Here is a 24,745-nt window from a genome sequence, read left to right on the forward strand (position 1 = left end):
TCAGCTCTGTTGGAGAAACCTGGCTAAAGCTGGCAAACTTACCATGCTGTTAATGAAACTTAAAAAGTCTTAGCTGTTTCTCCATCAATATAGTTCTTATATTCATAGACTTTCAGAGGGATTAGTTTCTGTCGTCAAAAAACAAAACCAAACTTAAAATCCAGATGAATTTTGATTCGTTTATTTTTTTAAAGGGTTCTGTTCCCCAAACTTTATGAATTTGGGTGGCTGTAGCTTTACAATTTAAACAATATTTATCTGTTTTGATTTCCTTTGCTTCTACAATTTACAGATGCCTTCTTTCTTAAGGACGTGAATCTCTTCAGCCAAAATCGGGAATCTGTTTATAGGTTTTAAAGTGAGAGAAATGTTATCAATTGAAGATAGAAAACCCAAAATTTATGATGTTAGAAACAAAGGGTGTATGTGTGTTGGGTGGCAGTGTTCCTGGTACCCTTGCTTTCACTGGGCATTTCAACTAAAGATGTTTGGACCAAGCTTACTTTAATGGTGATTAGCAAAGAACTACCATACCAGAAGGGATGAATATCATTTTTTGGACAATACTTTGGTAAATATTAATTAAAATGGTTCAGAGTTTATCCATGTAATCCAGATTCAGTTTCCAAAGTGTTCTAACTGGAGTCAACCCTTTCTTTTCTTTTCTTTTTTTTTTTTTTTAAAGACAGAGTCTCTCTCTGTCACCCTGGCTAGAGTGCAGTGGTGTCATTGTAGCTCACTGCAACCTAAAACTCCTGTGCTCAAGTGATCTTCTTGCCTTCAGCCTCCTGAGTAGCTGAGACTATAGGGGCACACCACCATGCCCTGCTGATTTTTCTATTTTTTGTAGAGACAGGGTCTGGTTCTTGCTCAGGCTGGTCTCAAACTCCTGAGCTGAAGTGATCCTCCTGCCTCAACCTCCCAGAGTGTTAGAATTATAGGCGTGAGCCACCGTGCCTGGCATGGAGTCAACTTTTGAAAACAGAATTGATACGCTGGAGCTGTCTTACAGTTTTAGCTGGATTAATGATTTTTCTTTGCATTGATTTATTGAATGCCTAACCAATCAGGAACAATTTGGGGTGAAAGCAAGTATTATAAAGAATAGCGGTGATAGGATTGGGAACCATCTCAGTTGTGGAAACTAATAGGGATCATATACTTTTTTAAAAAATAAATTTCAAGTACCCTTAGTATAGAAATGTTACTAAAAAGTAGATTGATAGTAATCCTGTGCTAGGTTTTGGGTTTTTAGTTTATTACCCATTTGTCCCTAAAGGCTCTGTGAATCATGTTTAAATTGGAAGGGAGGTCGAGTGAGGTGGCTCACACCTGTAATCCCAGCGCTTCGGCCTCCTGGGAAGATCACCAGAAGTTTTAGACCAGTCTGGGCAATATAGTGAGACTCCGTCTCTACAAAAAAATAAAAAAATTAGCTGGGTGTGGTGGCGTGTGCCTGTAGTCCCAACTAGTTGAGAGGCTGAGGCAGGAGGATGGCTTGAACCCAGGAGTTCCAGGCTGCAGTGAACTGTGATGGCGCCACTGCACTTCAGCCTGGGTGACCGAGGGAGACCCTACCTCACAATAAATGAATGAATGAATGAGGATGGAAAGAGGATCCCCCAGGTGTTGTCTTACCTAACTTGTTACTGAAAGTGAACTGCTAAAAATTACTGATTGGAAACCTTGACAAACCTAATACACTTTGATGTCTAAGGTAGAGCAACCTGGAGAAGTGACAAAAAAATCACTTGGAGTCCAGGCCACTTTAACTTGCTTCTACTAAAAACAGGTAGCCTCCCTATTTGGTATCTCAGGTGGTTTTTTTGTTCTCTACCCATGGGTGAGTAGTTAATATAGCTTTATAAAATTATATTACGCTTTGATCACTTTATTTTTTTATGTTTCTGTTTTCTTGACTGATTTTTGAAGTCAGTATTTTGCATGGTGTAGTTAGTGATTGGGGTTCCCTGAAGAATTTTTCCCAGGAGACAATAGGCTATGTATAGAACTAATCATGGGTGTATCTACACTGATATCCAAATACATTTAAGGGGCATGGAAATCCTCAAATTTAGTCTTCTGCAAGGAAACAATTATACAAAGCCATGACTTCCCATAATCTCTTAGGTTGAGGGGACATAATGCTGCTGAGGTTAAAGTAACTGGTTTAATTTTCTTTAGCAATCTGTTTTTATCCTTCCTACTTATTTCTGAGTCACAGCTTAAAATGCTAAGAAAAAGGGTCCTGTGTTCTCTCTAAAGGGAGACTCAAGTCTAATCCCCCATTCACACCAGAAGTATAAAATGATCCCCTTGAGAAGGTGAAGGAAAATATTGGACCCTTGGTGTTGCTTGATTCTCATAATAATCAGCTTGAGAGTTGTAAGGTTTGGAATTGGGAAAAGCTTACTCAAGGTGAGAAAATATCAGCGGCAAAAAAGACTTGGGTGCAGCTCTCAAAGTGAGAGACTTATTTAGAAACAATGAATGCATTCATATGGAGATGTGGCTGATGGTAGTTTTCAGCTTTTTAGCTTTTCAGCTCTGTCAGCCTGGTGTCAGACAATTTTTTGTGCGTTTAAGCACTGCCCCATCCCCCAGGGTTTGACTCTTGGAAGCTGAATGTTTTGAGGAAGTTGTTTGCTATGGGTCTGAATCCTGAGAGTAGAGGAATCGGTGGCATCTGTAATCCGTTTACCACTCAGATAAAGATGTGGAATTAATTACCATTGAGTTAGTTACTGAACTCTTCTCAAAGAATGATTGCTAGGCTAATGCATCTCTATCAGTTTAATACTCAATAGTTTACTAGTCTGCTCTTAGGGCTAGAGCTGCCTTTCTAATGATACTGGCCTTTTTCTTCTTTTCCCTTGTTTTTTGTTTGTTCTTTCTTTTGTTTTGTTTTTTATTTTTTTGTTTTTTGTTTTCTTTTTGGCCTTTAAGAATTCTTGTTGGATGTGCATCTATATGTTGCTCAGTGGCTCAAAATAAAGGACTAGAATGATGTGTGGGTCTCACTTAACCCAAGATAGTTGAGCTTTGGTAACCTGGGCTGGCATTGTTGTTAACTTCTCTCCTGGATCAGTGATAGGTGGAGTTATTCCCCAATATTAAAATACCACAGTGATTGATTATTTTCAGTTTTGTAACTAGTAGGGCAGTGAGCTAACACATTCATTTTGGAAATAGGCCAGTGATGATACTGCCCTTGGGCCTGGATGGATGGAAAAATAGGAAAGAGTAAACAATTGAGGACATAAATAATGAATCTTCCAACTGAGCCCTGGGAGAGTGAGGGAGATTATCCTCAGGGCTGTTCAATCTGGGAATGAAAAGGGAAGAGTCCACTGAATTAATTACCTAGACCAAATTTGATACTGCACACTTTACAGGATTTTAGAGCCATTCAGAACAAAGTTACCTTTCTGTTATAGACTTTTAACCCATCTTTTTGTTTATTTGTTTTAAACCAGACTCTTAAATTGTTCATTTATTTTTTAGAATCCGGGCTTTTGCTTCCTCCTCACTTTGTTCTATATGTTAGTATTCTGTGAACACTGGACAGTCCTTTTGTTGGGTCAGATCTTAGAATTTTGCTTAGAGATTTCATTATCCATAAATATATAAGGTAAAAGAAAAGGTCTGGGCCTGGCTTAAAGGAATTCTTTGGTACCTTGAACACACATTACACTTGGAAATTAAATGTGATGATGTAGGGTATAATTATATAACAACTCGTAAAAGGTTAAGACAAGAGTTTTTTCAGCCCAAGAATCATTTACATTATTAAGAAATATCTTTACTTCTGGATGAGTTAATTTTTATCCAGTGAATTAAATAAGCATACTTTCATTGGTCTCAGCATTTCTCTGAGGTAGGGAAAACTAATGCCCTGTGAATGTCTAGATAACTTCGTGATTTGGTAGTAAAGCTGGACCCAGAGCCAAGGTCTCTGAATTTTTTCTATCTCTGGATTTCTAATGTATTTAATTATTTTCTCCAAGAACTTTCAGGAGTCCCTATTTGAAGTGATTTTAAAATTTTCCTATCTCCACCCTGATAAGCTGGTTTTATTTCTTGGCTAGTGAAGGGAATCCAAAGACCAGGATGCTATTATCAGTCAACAGAAGAACGTTCAGGATGAGGTGTTAGAGGAATAAAAGTAGTGATATGAAGGAAAGGCCAAATTGAATTTTTTTTTTTTTTTTTTTTTTTGAGACAGGGTCTTGCTGGGCTAGAGCAGCAGTCCCCAACCTTTTTGGCACCAGGAACTTGTTTCATGGAAAACAATTTTTCCATGGATAGGGATGGAGGGATGGGAGGAGCTCTGTGGCCTGGTCCCTAACAGGTCACAGAAGGTAGTGGTCCTCAGCCCAGGACTTGGGGACCACAGGGCTAGAGTACAATGGCACGATCATAGCTCACTGTAGCCTTGAACTCCTCGGCTCAATTGATCCTCCTGCCTCAGCCCCCCAAGTTACTGGGACAACAAGCGTGCACCACCACACCTGATTAATTTTTATAAAAAATTTTTTTAGGAGACCAGGTGCTGTGGTACATGCCTATAATTCCAGCATTTCAGGTGGACTGAGATGGAAGGATTGCTTGAGTCCAGGAGTTCACGACAAGCCTGGGAAACATAATGAGACTCTGTCTCTTCAAAAAAATTTTTAAAAACAAACAAAAAAATTAGCCAGGTATGATGGCTAACTGTTTTTCTTTTTCTTTCTTTTTTTTTTTTTTAGGGATAGGGTCTTGCTAAGTTGCCCAGGCTGGGCTTGAACCCCTGGGCTCAAGCAATCCTCCCATCTCAGCCTCCAGAGTAGTTGGGACTACAAGCATGTGCCACCAATTGAAGTTTTGTTATATTTGGTGCTGGTGGATCCCAGGAAGGGAGTACTGGGCTGATTAGATCCAATTTAGTCATAGACTGAGTTTGTTGCATTGCAGCCTAGATGAACAGGTAAGAGTAGAACTCTTTGCCAAGGTATGAGCAGATCTCTAGTTAAGGGTTCATTCCTGATCAGTAAATACGGTGAGTTTTTGAATATTGAAACAGAAGGGTAAGCAGGCAAAGAATAGACAGGTAAAATCAATTCAAAGAAATTCCCAAGGCCCTTTTTTTTTTTGAGATCGAGTCTTGCTGTGTTGCCCAGGCTGGTTTCGAACTCCTGGGGTCAAGTGATCCTCTTACCTCAGCCTCCCAAATAGCTGGGATTATAGGTGTGCAGCACCATGCCAGGCTTCTACTTTTTTTCTGGAGATAGGGTCTTGCTCTGTCTCCTGGTCTAGAGTGCAGTGGGGTCATAGCTCATTGCAACCTCAGACTCCTTTCTTGGCTGGAGTTTTCCTCCTGTCTCAGCCTCCCAAAGAGCTGGGACTACAAGGCGCTCACCACCATACCAGACTAATTTTTCTACTTTTTGTACAGACAGGGTCTCCCTCTTGCTCAGGTTGGTCTCCAACTCCTGGCCTCAAGCAATTTTCCCACCTCCTGCCTCACCTCACTTAGCCACCATGCTTAGACTGGCTTCTACTTTTGAACTGGGATTTTCTAGCTGAACAAACTGATTAGAGATTTGTTTTCTTTCTCTCATCATTAGACTGACCAGTAGGCAAGGCAAGATAGCCAAGAGCTTGTATTACACTTAGTTCCTTAATCACCAAAAGTAATATATAACTCAGTACTGGACCTAGAAAAATTCAGCTCAGTTTAGTGTCCTTGATACAGTTTGTTTTATTTAATACCAAATACCAAAATCAGTGTTTCGTTCTCCAGAGAAACAGAACCAGTAGGATATATAGATACATAAGAGAGGATTTGTTTTGGCACTTGGCTCTCACAATCATAGAGGCTGAGAAGTCCCAAAATATGCCGTCTGCAAACTCAAGAATGGAGAAAGCTGATGGTGTAATTCAGTCTGAGGCCAAAGGCCCAAGAACCAGGGGGACTGATGTTATAAGTCCTAGGCCTAAGAACCTGGAGCTCTGATTGCCAAGGGCAGGAAAAGGTGGACATCCCAGCTCCAGAAGAGACTGCACCCTTGTTAACTAATTGTGTTGAGATCCTGTGGAGAATTAAGATCTTCTAAGTGAGGCCGGGCGCGGTGGCTCAAGCCTGTAATCCTAGCACTTGGGAGGCCGAGGAGGGCGGATTGTTTGAGCTCAGGAGTTCGAGACCAGCCTGAGCAAGAGCGAGACCCCATCTCTACTAAAAATAGAAAGAAACTATATGGATAGCTAAAAATATATATATAGAAAAAATTAGCCGGGCATGGTGTCACATGCCTGTAGTCCCAGCTACTCAGGAGGTTGAGGCAGAAGGATTGCTTGAGCCCAGGAGTTTGAGGTTGCTGTGAGCTAGGCTGACGCCACGGCACTCTAGCCCAGGCAACAGAGTGAGACTCTGTCTCAAAAAAAAAAAAAAAATCTTCTAAGTGAGTCATACATAAACTAGCTTTTTTGTGTATGTGAGACTTAAATAACACCCATTTATTAGTTTATGGTTCTGTAGGTCAGAAGTCCTGGTACAATGTGTGACTTGGGTTGACTTTCTGCTCAGGGTATTACAAAGCTGAAATCAAAGTGTTCCCTGGGCTAAGTTCTTGTCTGAAGGCTCTAGGGGAGAATTTGTGTTCAGGCTCATTCAGGTTGTTGGTAGAATTCTGTTCTTCTGGGGCGGTAGGACTTCGGGTCCCTGTCTGCTTGCTGCCCGTGTTCCTTGCCACATCGCCTCTTCCATCTTCAAGGCTGGCTATGGAGACTGTCCCTTATGTCCAATTCCTCTCATGCTTCAAATATCTCAGACTTCTCTGTAAACTAGCTTTTGGTACTGGCTTGTCTTTTTTGGTGTCTTTTGGCCCCATAGTATGTGGAAATCATTCATCATATGTGGTGAGCTGTCAGTAGCCAAGTCAAAGAAACAAACGCCTCTTCTATCACTGGGCTTACCAAAGCAAACCCTTCTAATACTGGGCTGTATGTGCTAATGATCAGAGCTATTGGCCGAAATGAAATCCATTTAGAATGGTTAGGTTGTGATTAAAGTAGTAATGTAAGTCTCGCTTTTTTTTTTTTTTTTTCGGTTTTACAACTTTATTTGATAATCAGTGGTTAGTTCTCACTCACATTGACTGTCTGTAGATCTTGAAAGCGGTAATAGGTATATAGGTAACCCAAGTATAGAACTTCTTCTGGTGAATATTTGTCTTTGTTATGTTTTCTGGACAACCACACAAGGATATGCCATAGGACATTTCTTATTCCTTTGGCCCAGACAGCCTTTCTTGAGCCTGGTATTAGTGTACACATCTGGAGTCCTCATCTCCCTCCTGGGAAATTTCCCAATCTTTTTGAGTGCCCTAGGGGCTTACTTCTTGAAGGCCACTCCTTGGATGCCCTTGTGAATGTTGATTGTGTGTTCTCTTAATCAACCATTCATTGATGCCAGATGGCCCTCTCTCCATCCTTCTTTGCAGGAGTCATTCTGCCAGACCCAGGTTGGAAAGCAGTTATCACTTTAAAGCTGAGGATTTCTCCTTCCTTCCTTCCTTCCTCCTTCCCTCCCTCCCTCTCTTCCTCCCTCCCTCCCTCTCTCCTTCATTCATTCACTCTCTCCTGCCCTGGCTGGAACTCCTGGGCTCAGGCAGTCCTCCTGCCTCAACCTCCTGAGTAGCTGGGACTACAGGCGCCTGCCACCAAACCTGGCTAAGTTTTGTATTTTTTTGTAGAGATAGGGTCTTGCTATGTTGCCCAGTCTGGTCTCCAACTTCTGGCCTCAAGTGATCCTCCCCAGTTAGCCTCCCAAAGTGCTGGGATTATATTAATAGGTGTGAGCCACCACTCCCAGCCTAAAGCTGAGGATTTCTTTAAATGCTGTTTGGTGGAAAAATGTCTGTTTCTTGGTTTGTTTGTTTATTTATTTAGAAGCTAAGTTTAATATTATGGCAGCTTTAAAAGGAAAGGTTTCCACGATCAATCACTAATATTTTGCATTCAGCAAAGTGCTTTTGAGACTCAGTTGCTGAGCTGAATGAAAAATCAGATTTTATGCCACTTGCAGAATTGAGATGATTTAGACAACATCCCTATTGCTTTAGAAGAGAAGCATAAGCATTATTAGTCATAACTTAGATTTGCTTCCTTCCAAAAGCTAAAGCACTTCTACCATTGACATTTTATTTATCTTCACATTTACTATGTAAAGGATAAAACTTAATCTACTTTAAAAGGAAAGGTGTATCAAGACTGAGAAGTTAAAGGCAGCTTATCCCAGGTCACAGTGTATCATTGGAAAAGTCACATTTCCTGGGTTCCTGAATGGGCCCTCTGCATTACCCAGCTATTCAACTGGAAGTGGTTTTACTATTGTGAAGACATTAATTTTGTAACTATAAAGGTATACTGATTTGGCTTTTGCTTATCTTATTCTTCCAGAACCTTTTTCATTCAACAGAAAGTGGAACCGATAGATTAATGAAGAATTTACATCTTGGTTTTAACCTGCCAGGTGTTAACTGTACAATCACTAAAGTGCTTTACAAAGGATTTTAGTACTTGGGCTTTATTCAATCCCTGTGAGGTATGGTGCAATTGGAGTGTGATACTGTGTTAGAACGTTTCTCCCAGAGAGGCAAAAGGAACCTTTCCTTTTAAGAAAAATCCTTCACCTATTTTCATAGTCCCTGGCAAAATTAAGTTGGAACACAGCTTTTTTATCAAGCTATGTTTTTTTCCTCTTTTTTCCAAGCTGAACAAATGTCCCAACTGAAATGTGTCTTTCTTATCGTTCACAGTATGTTTTGGGGGAGATTGTTCCTTAGTGCCTCTAGAAGTGAGAGGCTGGTGCCACTTGAACCTGTACACCAATTTTATAGCTCTCTAAAATTGTATTTCTGCCAAATCCCTCTACCCCTCCTCAATCTGCCCACATCTGTTCACCTCTCAGTTCTTTGCAACTGGTTAAAGAAGTATTGGCTAGGTGGGTGCAGTGGCTCAAGTCTGTAATCCTAGTACTTTGGGAGGCTGAATTGGGAGGATTGCTTGAGGCCAGGAGTTTGAGACCAGCGTGAGTAATAGTGAGATCCTGCCTCTACCAAAAAAAGAAAAAAAGAAAAGAAAAATTAGCTGGTCGTGGTGGTGCACTCCTGTTGTCCTAGCTACTAGGGAGGCTGAGGCAGGAGGATCATTTGAGCCCAGGAGTTTGAGGCTGCTGTGAGCTATGATCATGCCACTGCACTCTAGCCTGGGCGACACAGTGAGACCCTACGCTCCTATCTCCTTACATTATTTATTTTTTTGTAGCATTTATCACCTGAGAGTTTTATGTAACTTACCTATTTGACTCTCCTATCTTACTTCACCCCATACCATGTAAAAGTGAAAGCACCATGAAGGCAGTTTTTGTCTGTTTTGTTCATTGCTGAGTCCTGAGCTTTTGGAGTAGTGCCTGTTACATAGTAGATGCTCAATTAATATTGGTATGATCAGAGAAGTACTCTCTTATCTGGAGATTAGAATCGGGGTATATGGAAAGGGATTATTGTCTTCCTGGAGCTAGTACTAAATTAGCTACTAAATTAGCTAGTACTAAATTACCAAGTTTATTTACTAGTTTAAGGGAAAGAATCTTTATGTAAAAAAAAAAAACTTAAGGAACTGGGATTAATTTGCCTAGAGGAGAGAAATTACAGACATTTTATAACATTCCAATAGGAAGGACATAGGTGACTAGTTGTTACTCACTTTGAAGAGGACGAAGGAATAGGCCAAAGTTCCTGAACAAGGAATATAAGACATGGAGAAGAATTTCCTGAGTTTTGAGAATGAACACTGGAACAGCTGACCACAGAGGGATGGATTCTCAGAATGGATTTTCAACTCTGGTACTGTATTAGAGGCAGTGGTGAGAGTGGAAAGAGCAGAGACCTAGGGGTCAGAAAATCTGGTTGTAGTCAAGGTACTTACTATTTTTTGTGTCCCTCGGTCTCACTCTGTAGCCCAGGCTGGAGTGCAGTGGCGCAATCGGCTCACCACAACCTCAGCCTCCTAGGCTCAAGCAATCCTCCCACCTCCGCCTCCCAAGTAGCTGGGACTACAGGCATGAACCACCACACCCGGCCCTTAGATCAGCTTCTTATACTGTATAGTTCCTAGTTTCTTTGCCTGTGAAAATGGGACTAATGATACATACCCAAACTATCTCATAGGGCATTTGAGAAGATTGAGTGAGAGAGAGTCAATGTGAAAGCACTTTGAAAATTGTAAAGTATTATTAATGACTTTACAAAACCACCTTTGTAAGTGATTTAGAATCATAGAATATGGAAGTTGGATTTAATGGTCATCTAGTCCAAATTCTTAGCTACTGAAAATAAACCCTTTTCCATCATTCCTGAAGAGTGGTCATTGCTTTGGCTTCATTCAGTATTTCTCCCATCCCAGTACTAACCAGACCCAAACCTGCTTAGCTGCTGAGATCAGATGAGATCAGGTGCAGTGCGTTCAGGGTGCTATGGCCATAGACTTGCTTCAGTATTTCTTTTTTTCTTTTTTTAAATCGCAGGGGCCATGCTAATCTTCTCTGTATCGTTCCAATTTTAGTATACGTGCTGCCAAAGCGAGCACTTGCTTGAATATTTCTATGCCACTGTTGAACAAGCTCAAATTGTTCTTTATGTTCACTTACAATTGCCTTTCTTCAGCCTTTAATTTATTAACCTATTTTTGATCTCTGGTGCTCAGAGATAAAGCTACTCCTTTCTATGCCATCTCTTTTATGACACCCTTAGTTGAGATCTTTATCATCTCTCACCTTAAAGTTGCTATAGCCTGATTGTCTTTCACATTTCCAGCAGATTTACTTAAAATAGACCTCTGATTATGTTACTCTACTTAAGACCTGTCCTTACCTCCCCATGGCTTTTGCAGGATAAAGTCTGATGTTAGCTAATGATAGTTAGCTAACCATTCGTTAAGCACAGTCACTGTACTAAGCACTTTACAAATGTAATCTCATTTAATCATCACAAATATTCTGTGTGGTATTGGATCTACTTTCATGTCGATCTAATGGTAAGAACATTGAGCCATGACTCCAGCTCAGCTCTGTTCTTAATCTGCTATTCTGTCTTTCTAGTATGAAATATAATTTGACACATTAGGCTCATCTCCAGGCTTAGCACATATACCCAACACTCTGCTCTCCATACCAGACGCTCTGTGCTTCCCCAAAGAAGCCATTTAGTTTTACAACTGTGTATGCCTTTAATTATACTAGCTTTTCCTGCCTGTAGTGGCCTTCTCAATCTGGCAAATTGACCCTGTTGTTGCTCTCCCTTCTTTCTCACTGTCCCATGGAAGTATTTGTTTAATTCTCTGGGTTTTGAAGCAACTTTATTCACATTTCTCATCAGAGATTTTGTTTGTCATATTTGTATTCTCAATACTAGTATTGTCACATTGCTGATGCATAGTCAGTACACAGTGAATAAATAAATGAATGAATGATATCCCTACTAAGTGTTTTTCAGGCTAAACTCCTGTTTCTATTTACTATCAGTATTACAGTTTCTAGATCCCTCACTATAATGATTGCTTTCTTCTCTATTTTTTATGTCCTAGGTGAGCTGTTCTAGGCTTTTCCATATTTTATATCAGAGAGTGTTGTATTTTAATGACTAGAGAAAGTGAAGTTTAACCTTCTAAAATAACTTGTACCAAATGGACGTGTCCAACTGCTTGTTTGGGAAGGGTTTTTTTGTTTCATTTTGTTTTTTGCTTTTTTTTGAGACAAGGTCTCAGTTTGTTGTTCAGGCTGGAGTGCAGTGGCCCCACCCTAGACAGACTCCTGGCCTCAAGTGATCTTCCCACCTAGGCCTCTCAAAGGGCTAGGACTACAGGAATGACCTACCACACCAGGCCAGAAAAGGTTCTGATTACATTAATTTCTAGCTATTAACACCTCCTTACCCAAACCACCTAAGAGCAGATAGGCAGAGATATGAATTGCTATCTTGGGTAGATTAAAACAAAAATAAGCAGTGGTAGCACTTTGTACCTGCTTTTGTCTTTTACCTTCTGTTTACCTCACTAGGGTATTGGTCTCCTGCCCACTTTACACATCACTGTTGATATAAAGGCTACAATTTTCCCCTGCTGTAAAATAGAGTGACTTCCTGAGACTCTACAATACCCTTAAGAGTCTTAGTTCCTTCAGGCTGTAGACACAATTGAAAGTAGAGTCTGATACTAAATTCTAGGGGAAAGGGCACAGCTCTTGTCCAGAATTGGAGGTAAATGAGTCAGGCAGCAGGAATCTGTCACTCCAAAGTCCATTGAGAAGTGATTTAATCTTTGCTATTGAGACAGATCAACAATGCCATTTGCCTGTCAAAAAATGAGATTATCCAGGATTCTCTTACAAGAAGGTAAATTATTAGTGTAATAGTAGCTTCTGGCCTTGCATAATGTCTTTTTCTACTATTACATACTAGTAGCACAGGGTACATGTCGTACATACTACTAGGATGTGGCGATCAGACTACAGTTCTTTTTTTTTTTTTTTGAGACAGAGTCTCACTTTGTTGCCCGGGCTAGAGTGAGTGCCGTGGCATCAGCCTAGCTCACAGCAACCTCAAACTCCTGGGCTTAAGCGATCCTACTGCCTCAGCCTCCCGAGTAGCTGGGACTACAGGCATGAGCCACCATGCCCGGCTAATTTTTTCTATATATATTTTTAGTTGGCCAGATAATTTTATTTCTATTTTTAGTAGAGACGGGGTCTCGCTCAGGCTGGTCTCGAACTCCTGACCTGGAGCGATCCACCCGCCTCGGCCTCCCAGAGGGCTAGGATTACAGGCGTGAGCCACCGCGCCCGGCCCAGACTACAGTTCTTTACTTAGGTTGTCAAGGGTAAATTTAACAATTCTCAGCAACCCTCAGCCCTAATGGGCTTGGTTATTGTTAAAATTCATCGTTATCAAAGGAAGCACTGGTTAATGATTTTTCTCTTGGCCCAACATTCTGGGCATTAGCTGGAGTTACTGATGTGCAGTGAGGAAGCCTTGAGAGCAATTTCATGTTTGTCCACAAATTATCATTAGCAGTTTCATTTGCAGATTGAAGGAGCAGGAGGAGTGGGCTCTTCGCCAGTTACAGCTTCCCTCTGATTAGGGCATTAGTTCAATTATGTCCAATTAACTCTTATTGCAGATAGTGGTGATAATTACTTACAAGTCAGTTTTTGGATGCAGTTATCCCAAGATTGAAGTATGAACTTGATGTACTTTAATAAGCAGTATGAGACATTTCACTCCCTTTCTCTACTGCAGTTTTTTTTCTTTCCAGACCTCTTTAAGACAAAAAGTCAAAGTATTGTAAAACTCCATCTCACAATTGTAACATATGGTCCTTCCTTTGAAGAACTGTGTAAGATCATATTTCAAAGGAATCTGTTAGGAGCAGTCTTAATGGCTTTTTATATTCTGAGATCATACTCTTGAGTTCACTGCTGCCGGTGGGGAAAATGGACTGAAATAGAACTGAATGCCATTCACAACGATATGTACTAATTGTATTAATAAGATTATAGTAATTGGCAAGGTGCAGTCTGGTCTCTTGGTTGAATTTTAAATCCTAAGTGCAAAAAAAAACTTTTAGTTTGGGCACTTTTAAAATCAGTAGGATACTAGGGACACATTTCTTTAGCTCTGTGGAAATTTTAGTATGTTATTCGAATAGAAAGTTGCATAATATCTTTGGAAACAACCCTTACTAGGCAGAGAAAGAGGGATTAAAAAAGGGAAATAGTTTGTCTTTCTCTGAAGATGACTCTTATGTCCCTTTGCTGTTTCCTTTCAGACTTTCCCTTCAGTATTCTTGATGGTTACCATGAAAAATAAATGGGCTTGGCCGGGTGCAGTGGCTCACGCCTGTAATCCTAGCACTCTGGGAGGCCGAGGCAGGCGGATTGTTTGAGCTCAGGAGTTTGAGACCAGCCTGAGCAAGAGCGAGACCCCGTCTCTACTAAAAATAGAAAGAAATTATATGGACAGCTAAAAATATATGTAGAAAAAAAAATTAGCTGGGCATGGTGGTGCATGCCTGTAGTCCCAGCTACTAGGGAGGCTGAGACAGGAGGATCACTTGAGCCCAGGAGTTTGAGGTTGCTGTGAACTAGGCTGACACCAGGGCACTCACTCTAGCCCGGGCGGCAACAGAGTGAGACTCTGTCTCAAAAAAAGGGGGGGGTGGTATTATAGCAAAATCTTATCTTCTTAAAATGCAAAAGACTGAAGTGGAATCTAGCTGGGGCTGTTACTAGATTTCCAGGTAACTGCTGCTCCTTTCCTTTTGGAAGTTGCATGCCTTAGTGTCCTTTGTTGCTAGTTTCTCTTCCTAAGGGCTTATGAGTGTCCTTGGATATCTGGACAGGACTGCATAAAATTTGGTTGAGAATAAGTTGTCAGGGAGTATGGCAATGCATTTTAAGAGCCTATTTTTGTTAGGGTTTGTTTAAAGTAAGGGAATAAAATTTATGGCTGCTTGGAGAAGGGCCATAAAACACTGCTCTTCCTCCAAAACTTTGCAGATCACACTAAATAGAGAAAGGGGGAGTGATAAACATCATCCTTGTACTACTTCAAAGCTTTTCATTGGTTGTTACTGAAAACCATTCTGCTGTAGATTAAGCAAGACCCTGCCAACTAGCTGCTGTTGGTATGAAAGTGGAGAAGCCAGCTATAGTGGGTACTTTTCAGGAAGTTGGAGATAAAGTTTATGATGTCATTTGAAACTCTGTATATAATGGGAGGAAAGAGTGTCAAAACTGTTACACTCCAGAAGATACAACAAGGCTTTCCTTTAGAGCTGCAGTCCCCAACCCCAGGGCCACGGATTGTTAGGAACTGGACTGTTAGGAACTGGGCTACACAGCAGGAGGTGAGCAAAGCTTCATCTGTATTTACAGCACCCCCACATCACCGGCATCGCCACATAAGCTCTGGCTCCTATCAGATCAGCAGGGGCATTAGATTCTCATAGGGGCGCAAACCCTACTGTAAACTGCACAGGCAAGGGACCTACCTAGGTTGCATGCTCTTCGTGAGAATTTAATGCCTGATGATCTGAGGTGGAGCTGAGGCAGTGATGCTAGTGCTGGGGAGCAGCTGCAAATACAGATTATCATTACCGGAGAGGTTTGACTGCAGAATAAATGTATTGCACTTGAATCATCCCGAAACTTTCACCTCCATCCCTGTTGTAAAAATTGTCTTCCATGAATCCGGTCCCTTGTGCCAAAAAGGTTAGGGACCACTGGCTAGAGATAGAGACAGAGTCTTACTCTGTTGCCCAGACTAGAATACTTGGCATCATCATAGCTCACTGCAACCTCAGACTCCTGGCCTCAAGCAATCCTGTAGCCTCTGCTTCCGTAAGTGCTAGGATTACAGGCATGAGCCACCATGTCAGGCTTGGCTATTTCTTTTCTTTCTTTCTTTCCTTTTTTTTTTTTTGAGACAAGAGTCTTGCTCTGTCACCTGAGCTAGAGTGCAGTGGTGTCATTGCAGCTCACTGCATCCTCAAACTCCTGGGCTCAAGTGATCCTCCTGCCTCAGCTTCCCGAGTAGCTGGGGCTATAGGCATGCACCACCACACCTGGCTAGTTTTTCTATTTTTTGTAGAGAGGAGGTCTCATTCTTGCTCAAGCTGGTTTGGAACTCCTGGTCTCAAGCGATCCTCCTACCTTGGCCTCCCAGAGTGCTAGGATTACAGGTATGAGCCATTGTGCCTGGAGGTTCTTTAAATTAGAGTGTAGGAGTCAAATTACTGTATTAAAGAGTATGAATATTTTAAAAACTGTTGATGCGTATTTTCAGAAAGAATGTATCCATTTAATGTGTAACTTTAGTGACTCTTCACTATATCCTTGACTCAGTATGTTTTAGATTTTTTTTCCCAAGCATATTTATCAATTTTTAAACAAAATTTCATTCCATTTCATTTGCCTCTCTTGAATGACTGGCTGGTTATGCCATTTCTTTATATATTTAGTTGTTGCTTATATTTCTTTCTCTCTTTTTTTTTTTTTTTTAGACTGAGTCTTGCTCTGTTGCCCAGGCTAGAGTGCTGTGGCGTCAGCCTAGCTCACAGCAACCTTGGACTCTTGGGCTCAAGCAATCCTCCTGCCTTAGCCTCCCAAGTAGCTGGGACTACAGGCATGCGCCACCATGCCTGGCTAATTTTTTTCTATATATTTTTAGCTGTCCAGATCATTTCTTTCTGTTTTTAGTAGAGACAGGGTCTCGCTCTTGCTCAGGCTGGTCTCAAACTCCTGACCTCGAGCGATCCTCCCGCTTCAGCCTCCCAGAGTACTGGGATTACAAGCATGAGCCACCACGCCCAGCCTTGTTGCTTATATTTCTTCACAAATAACTCTGTTGGGAATTGTTTCTTCACCCCCTTCACATGCATTCAGTGTTACTGTGGATCCTATCTCTTTTACTGCTTCCATTCATAACTCTTCAATACCTATTCAAAATTTCACTTAAGCCATTCTCTGCAGTTTGGCTAAAGAACCCTCTTTTGCAGTATAAAGCATATAATTCATTACATAGCCAAAATATAGGTTTATAAATGCCTCTTAAAAATTTTAAATTCAGCAGTGAACTTTGATGAGAAATTCTAGACACAGAAGACACCTAGGCACCAGTACTTCATCCCAGTATATGATAATGCAACAGAGTAAGGAAACACAGGTGTACACAAACCCAAAAGCTTTTGTCTAGACTTATTTCACAGTAACACTTCTTGAGTTATGTGCCTAGAATAGAGCAAGCTTTCTAAATGACCTTAAGTTTCTGTCACTCTTCAAACTTCAAAGTCAGATTCTAAGCCTGTTGTGGCTGCATGCACCTGTAGTCCTAGCCACTTGGGAGGCTGAGGTGGGAGGATTGCTTGAGCCCAGGAGTTGGAGGGTATAGTGAGCTATGATGGTGCCACTTCACTCCAGCCTGGGCAACAGCACGAAAACTCTGCCTCTTAAAAAAGAAAGAAAGAAAGAAAGAAAGAAAGGAGTCAGACTCCAGACTGGGTTAGAGGGCCTATTTGGTTTTTTTTAGATGAGGTTTTGCTCTGTTACCCAGGCTGGAGTGCAGTGGTAGGATCATAGCTCACTGCAACCTCCAGCTTCTGGGCTCAAGTGATCCTCTCACCTCTCCTCCTCCGCTCCTCCCCGCCTCCCCTCCAATAGCTGGGACTACAGGCTTGCACCACCTCATCATTGTTTTATAGTTTCAGTGTACAGGTCTTTCACTTCCTTGGTTAAATACATTCCTAAATATTTTTCTTTTGTAGCTATTGTAAATGGGATTGTTTTCTTTAGTATCTAGAAACACTACTGATTTTTGTATGTTGATTTTGTATCCTTCAACATTATTGAATTTGTTTATCGGTTCTAACAGTTTTTGGTGGAGTCTTTAGAGTTTTCCATATATCAAATCATATCATCTACAAACAGAGCCAGTGTTACTTCCTTTTTGATTTGGATGCCTTTTTTTCTTTTTCTTGTCTGACTGCTCTGGTTAACACTTCCAGTACTATGCTGAACAAAAGTGGCAGGAGTGGGCCTTGTTTTGTTCCTGATCTTAGAGGAAAAGCTTTCAGCTGTTAACCATTGAGTATGATGTTAGCTGAAGGCTTGTCATATGTGGCCTTTATTGTGTTGAGGTGAATTTCTTCTATACTTAATTTGTTAAGAGTTATTATCTTGAAAGGATGTTGAATTTTGTCATGTTCTTTCTGCATCTATCAGGATGATCATACAGTTTTTGTCCTTCATTCTGCTGATACAGTTTATGACATTTATAGATTTGTGTATGTTGAACTATCTTTGCATCCCCGGAATAAATCCCACCTTATCGTGATGAGTGATCCTTTTAATGTGCTGTTGAATTTGGTTTGCTAGTATTTTGTTGAGGAATTTTGCATATATGTCCATCAGGGATATTGGCCTGTAATTTTTCTTTCTTGTAGTGTGCTTGTCTTGGTTTGATATCAGGGTAATGCTAACATTATAAGTTTGGAAGTATTCCCTCTTCTTCGATTCTTTTGGAAGAGTTTTAGAAGGATTGTTACTAGTTGTTCTTTAATATTTGGTAGAATTCTCCTAGTTTCTTGTTACTCTCATTGTCTTGCTGGGCACAGACCCAGATACTTATGAGCAAAATTCTACCCAGTCTGACAACTCTGCTTATGATTATGAATGTGATCAAATGTGCAGAGGTCACTCTACCCTTCAAAGGTGGTTCAAGTTACAGTGATCCAGCCCTGATAGGACTTTGGAAACTCAAGCCTATTATATAACATATTGCAAAATTGCAAGTTCTGAGTTAGCTGCCCACAACAAAAACAGCCTGCTTATTTCCATTTTTAGGAACACTCATTTTCACTTAATAGGGATTAAAGTACAGAAGCCAAATGATACTTTTTAATACTGTGCAGAAGTGTAGTGTCCAGGCGTTTTTATCTCCTCTCTCAGTCCCATAGTGAAGGTACCTGTACACACAGATGCAGGTGCCTGGTCAAGCACACACAGACACTCATCAGCACTGGTATTATCTATGTGCCTCAAGGATATAAGTTTAAATAAGCTTCAGATCCTGGGATTAAAGTATGTGCTATCCTTCAGAAATGTGAGCCAGTAATAGTTACTAAATATCTATTATGTGAATAATCTTGTTCCTGACTCTGTAATTTGAAAGGATAATTAAAAAAAACAAGCTCTACTCTTTAGGAAGTTCACACTCATGTGAAAGGTTAGAATGTCCAGAGAGAATACTTCTGGTGCCTAAATAACAAAGAATTCAAGAGAATGCTCTGGGTGAAAGATTAGTTTTTAAATTATAAGTGGATACAGAAAGGAGCATCTTTGCCAGAGAAAGCATTGGTATAGAAAGCACCTTTGGGGACCAGGATGGGGATGGGAAACAGGATAGGAAGAGGACCTGTTGTGACATGATCTAAGGGTATAGTTTAGGAGTAGGTTTCCCAGCCCCTTAAGTCTTGTGTGTTTACCAGCATAAAGATGGTTTGTAGCAGATACTAGTTCTAGGGTTTCAACAAAGTAAGTCCAAAGTGAACATCCATCTTTCTCCCCTGGTCTTTCTTCTAGCTAGGAGTTGTGAGGTCACAATTGTAAGTGACTCTTAGGTCCCTTATTGGATTAAAGAGGTTTTTTTTTTTTTTTTTTTTTTTTGAGACAGAGTCTCTGTTCCCGGGTTGCTAGAGTGCCGTGGCATCAGCCTAGCTCACAGCAACCTCAAACTCCTGGGCTCCAGCGATCCTCCTGCCTCAGCCTCCCCGAGTAACTGGGACTATAAGCATGCGCCACGATGCCCGGCTAATTTTTTCTATTTTTAGTAGAGCCAGAGTCTTGCTCTTGCTGAGGCTGGTCTCAAACTCCTGATCTCAAGTGATCCTCCTGCCTTGAGCTGCCAGAGTGCTAGTAAAGAGGCTTTTGAGCAATGGCTAAAGGTTGTTCAGGTTAGGCAAATAGTGGAAAGTACAATTTAGTTGGGGGTTCACAGTTAATTGGGCTAACAAAATTACCTGTTGAATAGATTGTTTCATTGCAACAGAGCATAAAGATGACTGATTTTGCAGTGTGATTTGATAAACTTGTAATTTTTGCCATCTTTGTTGCTATTTATTTTCCCTAGAGCAGTATTTTGGTGCCTCCCTTAGGTTTTAAGCTAAATTTCTTGGACTCCAGCAGTAAAGGAACAGGGAGTAGGATAAAACTGTTATCAAAAGTAGCTTTTTTAGGCGGGCGCTGTGGCTCATGCCTGTGATCCTAGCACTCTGGGAGGCCAAGGCGGGTGGATCCTTTGAGCTCAGGAGTTCGAGACTAGCCTAAGCAAGAGTGAGACCCCCATCTCTACTAAAAAAATAGAAAGAAATTAGCTGGACAACTAAAAATATATAGAAAAAAATTAGCCGGGCATGGTGGCACATGCCTGTAGTCCCAGCTACTCGGAGGCAGAGACAGAAGGATCCTTGAGCCCAGGAGTTTGAGGTTGCTGTGAGCTGGACTGACGCCACAGCACTTTAGCCCAGGCAACAGAATGAGACTCTGTCTCAAAAAAAAATTTTAAAAAGTACCTTTTTTAGAAAAGCCTTTGGCTTATGGATGAGAAGAGTTAGACATACTGATAATAACTTTTGTTTTTTTTTTTTGAGGCAGAGTCCCGCTCTGTCACCCTAGCTAGAGTGCCATGGTGTCAGCCTAGCTCACAGCAACCTCAAACTCCTGGGCTTAAGCGATCCTTCTGCCTCTGCCTCCCGAGTAGCTGGGACTACAGGCATGCGCCACCATGCCCAGCTAATTTTTTCTATATATTTTCAGTTGTCCAGCTAATTTCTTTTTATTTTTTAGTAGAGACAGGGTCTCGCTCTTGCTCAGGCTGGTTTCGAACTCCTGAGCTCAAACGATCCCCCTGCCTCGGCCTCCCAGAGTGCTAGGATTACAGGCGTGAGCCACCACGCCCAGCCAATAATTGTTAATTAGTGTAGTTTCTCAGTATTAATCATATTCTCATAGGATGCATTATTTAGGATTTTCAGTATTGGATGTTATGTTATAAAATGGAGTCAAATAATAATGGGCATAACATTTTCTTTCTTTATCTGGGATCTCAAAGATAGCACTTCCCCCAATTTCACTTTTTAATTAAAGTCCATAAATGTCATTTTTGAGCCACAGCATGAATGAGATGCTAGGCTAGTCAACCTAGGGTGTGTGTGTGTGTGTGTGTGTGAGAGAGAGAGAGAGAGAGAGAGAGAGAGAGAGAGAGAGAGAGAGAGAGAGAAAGAGAGAGAGTGTGTGTGTGTGTGTGTGTGTGTGTGTGTGTGTGTGTGTGTTTTATTTTAGAAGGTGGAGATTGAAGGCAGGGAAAGGAAAGCAGGAGAAAACTAATGAAGAAGTACTGGAAAACACTCGATTGTGGATGGTGAAACTATGCTGGGAAGTGGGTTCTGTAAAGGTCACTTTATCCCCCCCATTCCCCAGGAAAAATTCCTTTGCCAGTACTTTATCTTCTCTCCTCCTCTTTTTCTCACAAAAAACATCTGATGAGTCTTCCTCTTCTGTCTTTACCTACCCTTCAGTGGTCTTACACGTAAGTAGGAACAAGCAGTATAATACAGCTGAGGTTTTTCTACTGGCACAGACATACCCTGAGGCAGAGATGGTCAGATAGCCCTTTATCAGATGCCACCCAGGAACACAGAGAGTGTGACATCACAAGTCTAATAAAACCTCTGGTAGTCTTCTGACAGAGGCAAGCCTGGGGCGGGGAGCAGAGATGAAGGTACTTTGGAAAAGGGCTTGTTCGTTAATCAGAAGTAGTCTGGGAAATGCTAGCACTTGTGCAGGTACCCCCGGGAGCTTGAAAACCTTAAGTTCTGTTTTCACTGTAGCCTCTCACCCCCTGTAGGTAGCTGACCTAGCTTACCAGCTGGTGGTATAAAAACTGGCTGAGAGCTTGCAGAGAGGCTCTGCCAAGGAGATCTGTCTTTCTCTGTGATGTCTGCAGCTCACTTGGCCTGCTTTAGGTTACTACTTGACTCTGTTCAGAAGTCAAGAATTGAATTCTGAGGCACTTTCAGAAAGTAGTGCTAGTGTTGATTTCTGGGTCTAATTGTGCTTCTGAAAATATCAGCTATAAAATTATATTGGAATTTACGTTTAAGAAAAAGCCAGATGGTGATCAAAATGTGTGGGTGGTTTGAAGTTTTTAAATAAAAGGCTTGCACTCAGCTGCAAGGCGCTGCAAGGTGCTTTATACTTGACATCTCTGCTTTCCAGAATGGGTTGTGGAGGAAAGTTGCTTCCTTCCTGTTTCATCACAACCTTCATGACCTTGCCACAGTCTGAGTCCATTTCCTACCTTCCCTGCCCTAGCAGGATCTGATTCTTGACTTCAGTGAAACTGAAGGGGCTTCTAGACTTCCTTAGTACAGGAGAAAGTCTTTTAGAAAGGATGACAGATGGATCCCGGAATTCTTTTTTCTTTTTCTTTTTCCTTCCTTTCTTTTCTTTTCTTTTTTTTCCAGACAGAATCTCCCTCTGTGGCCTGGGCTACAGTGCTGTGGTGTCAGCCTAGCTCGCAGCAACCTCAAACTTTTGGACTCAAGCGCCTCAGCCTCTCAAGTAGCTGGGACTATATGCGCATGCCACCACGCTTAGCTGACTTTTTCTATTTTTAGTAGAGATGGGGTCTCACTCTTGCTCAGGGCTCAGGCTGGTCTCAAACTCTTGAGCTCAAAAAATCCTCCTGCCTCAGCCTCCCAGATTGCTAGGTTTATAGGCGTGAGCCATGGCACCCAGCCTGGGATCCTAGAATTCTTAAAGCAATGGTTGCAAATTAGGGGCTATACTTTTTTTTTTTCATATTATTATTATTTTTTTTTATTTCAGCATATTATGGGGGTACAAATGTTTAGGTTACGCATATTGCTCTTGCCCCTGCCGAGTCAGAGCTTTAAGCATGTCCATCCCCCAGACAGTGTGCATCACACTCATTATGTATGTATATACCCATCCCCTCCTCCCCTCTTCCATCTGCCCGACACCTGATGAATGTTATTCCTACATGTGCACTTAGGTGTTGATCAGTTAAAGCAGCCCAGATGTTGCCAGTGAGAGCTTAAGACTTCTAGACTTGCAAGATAGTTCTCTTTGTGGACATAATCATGGAGGATCCCAAGCTCTGGTATCATTTTCCTGATACTAAAAGTTGACTTTCTGAAGTCTACATGGAATTCACCTCTTATTTTTACTCCTTGGTTTGCTGTCAGTAAATCCATTAATGTCTCTTTGCCTCAGTTTAGATGGTTTAATTGTCTCTTCGTTTCCTGTTGAAATCCAAAGGGGAAGTTTGAGGGGCAACATGGTTCAGGTCACCTCTTAGAATCCACACCCCCTACTCATATCTCCCTCTCTTTCTTTTTCTGAAAGCTTTGGTACGGATTTTTTTTAAGGGGTCTTGCTATGTTACCCAGGTTGGATTTGAACTTCTGGGCTTAAGGGATCCTCCTGCCTCAGCCTCCTGAGTAGCTGGGACTACAGGCACATGCCATTGTGCCTATTCTCCCCTGCCTCCTCTGTTGGTTGCAGGCATCAGGATTTAATAGGTATATCAGAGATTGTGGTGATCATTTAAAGATTGGTCCCTTCCCAGAAGTACAGGGAAAAAGTAGTATCTGCAAGATGACTGAGTATGTATGAGAGAGAATGTGTTCATCGTATCCCCATCATCAGAGTATCTGCTATCCATATGTAAACATTTCTTAAGGATTGAGATTTTTGGTTTATCAGTTAATTTCTCTAATATTTTAAAATTATATAGAGAAATAATATAAATGCAAAAGTATAAGAAGAGAAATTGCCCCCAAATAATAGCAGCTACTGTTCATGTTTTGTATATTTTAGAGTATTTCCTTCCAGTCTTTTTTAAGCTGGTAGTGGAGGAAGAAGAGTGTTGTTATTTTTTATATATGTTGGTTGTAAAACAACAGTCCCAACCTTTATTGGCACCAGGGACTGGTTTCATGGAAGATAATTTTTCCACGGATGTGGGCAGGGGGGATGGTTTCAGGATGATTCAAGCACATTACATTTATTCTGCAGTCAAACCTCTCTGCTAATGATAATCTCTATTTGCGGATGCTCCCCAGCGCTAGCATCACCACCTCAGCTCCACCTCAGATCATCAGGCATTAGATTTTCATAAGAAGTGAGCAACCTAGATTCCTCTCCTGTGCAGTTTACAGTAGGGTTTGTTCTCATGAGAATCTAATGGTGCTGCTGATCTGACAGGAGGCAAAACTCAGGCAGTGATGTGAGCAGTGGGGAGCAGCTGTAAATACAGATGGAGCTTTGCTGGCCTGCCGCTCACCTTCTGCTGTGTGGCCAGGTTCCTAACAGGCCACAGACTGGTATCGCCTGGGGTTTGGGGACCACAATTGTAAAATATGAAATGTATAGTTTTCTATCTTGCTCTTTTTTCACTTAACATTGACAGAAACATTTTAAAGGTGAAAACAGGACTGTAATCATGCTCTACTTTCCATCCTGAGTTATTCCTGTAGATGTGTATCTGCTCTAAAATAAAAAGTAGTACTCCAGGGAGTTTGCAGTATGAGACTGAGGCAGACTATGGAGTCCAAGAACGCACTGTCTTTCCTACTCAGTATTCTCACTTTCCTTGTTCTTTTATAAGGTTGTCTCTATCCTGTCTACTCTTGGATTTAGCATTTTTCTTTTATCTGTCTTTCCCTTAGAAGGCCAAGATGGGACTCTTACTAGCTAGGGAGCAACACTGCACCCTCTCCATATATAAAGATATAGATATATATATATATATTTTTTTTAATTAGACTGCTGCTTAGTCATAGCCATTGTGGACCTTAGAACCTACTGAATGTACTGTTCAAAACTGAAACGAGCCTGGAGTTGAAGAGTGAGCACAGGCTTTGGAGAAAGTCAAATCTGGGTTTCAATCCTGGGCTCTGCCATCATTAATAAATTAATGACAAATATGGATTAAATGAAAAACCTCAAGAAATTAACAACAGTCTGCCATTTATATGATTAGCAGTTATTTTTGGAGAGCCCCTTAAGTGTTAGTAGATGTTACTCTAGATATAATGAACCAAATGTGTGTTCTCAGGGAGTTTGTAT

The 24,745-nt window shown here is 41.2% G+C and overlaps 1 protein-coding gene and 1 non-coding gene across 2 annotated transcripts in view; one reads left to right on the top strand and one right to left on the bottom strand.

Moving 5' to 3' along the window:
• FAM222B (family with sequence similarity 222 member B) overlaps positions 1-24,745 on the top strand; it is a 58,131-nt gene that overhangs the window by 20,009 nt on the left and 13,377 nt on the right. The window lies entirely within an intron of this gene.
• On the bottom strand, positions 10,523-10,629 carry LOC123621358. The gene has a single exon (XR_006729093.1). It is a non-coding gene; the product is annotated as a U6 spliceosomal RNA (small nuclear RNA).

Source organism: Lemur catta, chromosome 15, assembly GCF_020740605.2.
Source record: "Lemur catta isolate mLemCat1 chromosome 15, mLemCat1.pri, whole genome shotgun sequence".
Lineage (NCBI taxonomy): Eukaryota > Metazoa > Chordata > Mammalia > Primates > Lemuridae > Lemur > Lemur catta.